We start from the raw sequence: 5,755 nt of genomic DNA, 5'->3' as shown, positions 1-5,755 counted from the left end.
TTATCGTATCGTAGATTAGTTATTATATATATATATATATATATAGCTATATTTAAACTTTTTTTTTTATAGATTAAAAATTAAATTTTATCTACCTAGACATAGCATGTGCAAGCATATAATCAAGCAATAATATAATCTGATCTAATCGAATCTAATTTTTGTTAATTATACATAATACATTGAATTAATAATAATTTAAAATTAACTGAGTTAACTTTGACTTCAGTGCTTATATCATTATTCTATTTTGTCAATGATTCGAGAATGATTAGACCGAAACGATTTAATTTTTACTATTAGGTAAAATTGATAAAATTGTACTTTTTATATAAAAACTTTTAATTTAGAAATTATAAAGAATATTTTTAAGATTTTTACAGTCTAATAAAACTGCAATCTTTTCACTTTCTTATATAATACTTTCATAAATTTTTATAATTGTCTCATTTAAAATGTTTTAAATGAGAATTTCTTTCAATACGTGATTTAAGCAACGAGAAAATCTGATGAAATTATACCATACCTACTGAAATTCCTCGTTTAAAACGTTACACAAAATGTACAATAATGAAAAATTTTAAAATTATATAAGAAAGGAAAAAAATATATTTTATTATGCTATTAAAACTTAAGAACATATTTTTAATAATTTCAGGAAGTAATTTGAAGAGTTTCTATATGAAACCAAATAAACATTTAGTTGATTTACAATATACATTTTTCCATAATAATAATAAATGGAATAAAAATGTAAGAAATGTAAAAATGTTAAGCAATGTATGATTCCAAAGATAAGATTGTATTGCAATTTAAAAAATTACGTCGTGGTGCGATTTAAGAAACTACAGTATTGTGTAAACTTCTTATTTATTTAACCTACAAACAAAATGTAAAGCAAACTTTGACCGTATTAATTAATCATTTGTCATAATTAGAATATTATTAGAATTAAATTTAATTCTAACAGTATGCTAATCATTACAAATGATTAAGACTTATGCTATTTGACTTATATTTTCTGCAATTCTGTTATGAAATATACATTGAAAAATATCAACACTATCACGATTTCTTTATTTACGTAAGTAACAACATTCCTATTGCATTTTATGTCATAAATGTAACGCAGCAGCGTGCAGTACTATATAATTTCTTAAATAATCCATAAAAAAATATGTAAGTAAACTAATCAAATTTTTAGACGTGGTAGCGCGATTTAGAAGTCGATGCGACTTTTTTTCAATAACTTTATCTTACTTCCAATATTCACAAAGTACTGTCAAAAATTATTTCTGCATTATATGTATAATTAAAAAGGTTGCTAAATTTTCTTGCGTACTTATTATATCTCTCTTTCCCATATACATATCTCTATTTTTATTCTTGTTAATGTTTGAATGAATATCTTTTGAATGAGGATTTAGTATAAACATATAAATTGATTGTTTAATTTAGAATGTTCTCAATTTTATAATTTAGAATTATTTCTAGATAAAATATAATGGATATATACGATAATTTATTTGTGATGATTATAAAAACGCTAAAGAATTCTATTCTAAAATAGTACATTTCTTATACTAAAATTGAAAAATAGAAAAAATTGAGAAAAATAAAACATTTTTCTAATCTTACTGAGATTTCAATAAATTTTTACAAAGAATATTATTTTATAAAAAAGATTAGTAACTTTTTACATATCATTGTATTTTTTGTTATTATCTATCACAAAAAGATAATATAGGAAGGATTTTAATTAATTAATTAAATTAGCTACTTTTCTATTTTCACTGTAAAAAAACAACTCATTAAAATATATTAAAATGATAATGATAAAAAAATTAATATATAATTTTGTTCAAGGAGCAATTGTTATAACAACTAATAACGCTAGCTCGATGAGTAAGTTGTTTTTCTTGCGATAAATGCGGTTGCTATAGCAAAAATTTAACACGTGCTTGGATGCACTCAGTTTTGCGCCATGATATATACGCATATGCAAGGTCGCCGTGGCTGATCAACGTGAACATTTGCTGCTGTGGAAGTAAAGCCCGATTTAAGCAAGTAAGGATAGCATTATAATTATATACATATAATTTCTTGTACGTATTATACATTGAGAAAAATTATTGTTCATCTCTGTTACATCATCTCTGTTAACGAGAAAGCATATTTTCTGGTCTAAAAGATGTTATTACAAATTGTGAAATCAATTTGTGATAGAATTTAGTAACAGCAAAAATTGTATTTTTCTTACACGATTAAAATTTGTTAGTTTATACTACATGTATCACAATGCGCGTTATTTATCCTGTAAAAGTACCAAAATATATTTTAATTTTACCGATATCGCGTTTCCTACATATTGTTTACAATATACCAAATTAGAAATAGAATTATGACGGATTCTGCAAATTTAGATCGTCTAAAATAGGCTTAAAAGTTCTATTGCGACAGCAATATGTGATAATGCAGTTATCGTATGATAACCTTAAGACTCTTGCGGCATTGCTGCACAAGGTGATCCATCACAAAATAAGAAAAAGTATAAATGGAAAATAGAAGATATCGAAAAATTAAATCGGAAATCATATTTGCCACGTGTATTTTGTTTAACGTTCTCAGCATGATGTAATATAGAGTTTATTCTGTAGTAATTTCTCTATTTTAATTTTTATAAGTGTTTATATAGATTAAATAAGATTATTAATATACATGCATTTGAACATTAATATAAAAGCAAATACTTTTTTTAGTTAAAATTACACTTTTCATTATTTTCATTAAAAATAATTTAGTTAATATTTTAATTTAATAAAACTTCTTTTTTAGCAATAAAATGTTCAATTACTGTGCATTAAACGTATATACATTTTAAATAATATATTAGAAAACAAATAATTTTAAATTAATTAAAATATCTAAAGATTCAGAGAATTAAAAATTCAAATAAGTCAATAACAATGAGTTAGATACAATATTGGTAAGATTAAGATTTATGTATTGAATAACTTAATTTACAAATATAATAATCCCAAATGTTTCAGTTCACACTGAAATCTTCAGGGGGTGAAAAAAATCACTATAGACGTGCGATAAGTTGTTTATTATAAGTAACGTTGGTAATAAAATAAAATATCTCCCTTCTGGATAATCGTTCGCATGCTTCCATTTGACGATAGACTGGATGGATACGTTTTGATTCGACGATCTTTAGAAATTAATATTTTATTAATTATTACAAAAATTATAAAATAATAGATAACTTTTGTATTTAGTTTAGTCCGTTCTATCTGCTCAAGAGATTATACGGTCATTACCGGACACTCTACACAGGCCTAGTTACTTAAAATTCGATAATCAAGAATTTTTCATAGATTTGCTAGAGATAAATATGAAAAATTAAAATGATTAAGAATGATAGATTCATTACGACATATTCATATATCAATATACAAAATTGATTGATTTATATAAAAGGAAATGGAAGCAGCAACCTTATTGTCTTTGCATTTTAAATGTAAAATTCATGATTTTCACTTTCGCTTCTTTATATATATTTAGCTTTCTGTTGTTGTTTTTTATACTCAAAATCAGTGCTCTCTCTCTCTCTCTTAAAAAAAAAAGTCTCTTAAAAAGAAACAAATTTGGTGACGGTTGTATCAGATTTAGCGATTTACGATAACTTTTTACGATTTTTCGACATTTAATATTTTTTGAAAATTTGTAAATTTTGACTTCAGATTTGAAATTAGCGATTTCAAGAACTTTTAGCTATCATTTTAATATATCTTATATAAGCAAAAATTTTTAATTATATTATAGTACATATTACACCGTTCTGAGTAAATCTTTGAAATAAAAAATTTTTACTTCAGATTGGGATTCATAGTAAGTATTATTAAATATAAAGTTACAAAAAAATTTGGACGTGAAGGTAATCTATGAAACGCATAACTTTTGTATAGATAGAGAATTCCAATAGAAATTTCAAAGGTATTGAAGTTACAAAAAATCGAAGTGAAAAAAATTAAGGAATACACTTTGTTTACTTTTTTAAAAGGTGTTATAATTATAACATTTCATATATCATATATAAATATGAATATATGTAATATAAATAATATATATAATAGGTTAGATAGTATAAGTAATTTATATATAGTATAAATAATTTATGAAAATTAATATAAATTATATTTTTGTGATATTAAGTATTTTTGATGTAAGTAGAAATGAAAGTATTCCTGCATACAGGAACTGCTTCTTCTAATATAAGCGTAAGAATTAAAAAGTAGAATGGTTAATTCTTTTATAGTAATGCGAAATGACACGAATCAATTGAATGACGTGTGAAATCTCGATTGCATTTAAATCAACGCATATAGTAACACGCTTTTTGCCGGGAAGAAAAATTTCTCTATCGGCTGTAGACGTGGGTTTATTGGTAGATAGGTTGGTTTGCCGGCTGACTGGTTGGTATCGATGTGCAGGCTGGCAAGCAGGCTATGCTGGCTCAGCACTCTCCCTCATACCTCCTCTCTCCTCCTCCTTCGTCCTCCACTACCTTTACTTCCGATTCCGACAGCCATAGCTATAGCCTTAATCTTGTCTGCGAGCTTCATCTCGAAATTCCTCCTTAAACTTAGCCTTCTTAGGAACCGCAGAAGCCAGCTATAGTTAATGACTTTTAATTTGCGGATGAAAGATAGCTCTTAAACTAACGTTAAATTTATTTTTGCGTTATTTATTTTTTTATTAGTTGCTCAGTCGGATTTATAAGTCCTGTATATGTGCGCGTGTCCCCTCTTTCCTCTTTCTCTTTTCCTTCCCTCTCCCACACAGTCTTTGATTGTAATAAAGTATTTACTTAAAATACTAATGCTAACTGAGCAGAAGCGTATATTCCTTTTACTGCTGTAAGGATAGAATCTTACACATAAGTGACAGAACTTTTCAATCAATCTTTTAAAAATAAAGACAATAGTACGTCTAAACTAGATAGAATAGACTATCATTCATTTGAATATTTGTCATTCCTTTAATCCCAGCTCACTATACTTAATTTTAGTTATAACTTTCTCCGCTACATCTCACCGAAATCTGTAACTTCGTCAAGTTATATTTCTAAAAAAGCATATTTTTTAGTTTATCACGTGCGAAATTAACTACGCGATACACTTCAAGTATATAATGCTATGCGGCGGTATTTTCAAATCTTAAAATGGCCTTATATGATCAATAATACTGTCAGTATTAACAAATACTGACAGTATTACTGATAGTGTGTGATTAATATTAGTGTGTGATTGATGGATTGACGTAGAATGTAAGATACTGACGGTGATCTAGATTTTGATTCTCAAGCATCCAGTATTATTAAGATCCATGTCACAGTATGTCACAGAGCAATAGATATTGTATATTAAATTAATAAAGTGAAATATATTGTCATAATACTGATCATGTTGTAAAAATATTAAAAAGTGATGCATACTGTCAGTACTACTGATCAGTATTATTGACCATGTAGGATCACCTTTATTCGAAAAGTACTTAATGAAAAAATATTTTATTATAGTGTTTTGAAAAACTTTTGACATCAACTAGTAGATTCTGGAATAAAAAAAGGATGTTTCATTTAAATATAATCTTGACAGAAGATTTCAAGGTAACCGCAAGGTCAAATAAATATCAGGTCAACATAATTTATCTTGGTATTCTACAATTTCTATCTAAACCGTTTTTTCAT

Source organism: Atta colombica, unplaced genomic scaffold (genome assembly GCF_001594045.1).
Source record: "Atta colombica isolate Treedump-2 unplaced genomic scaffold, Acol1.0 scaffold261, whole genome shotgun sequence".
Taxonomy (NCBI): Eukaryota; Metazoa; Arthropoda; class Insecta; order Hymenoptera; family Formicidae; genus Atta; species Atta colombica.
Note: the sequence above shows the minus strand (reverse complement) of the source record.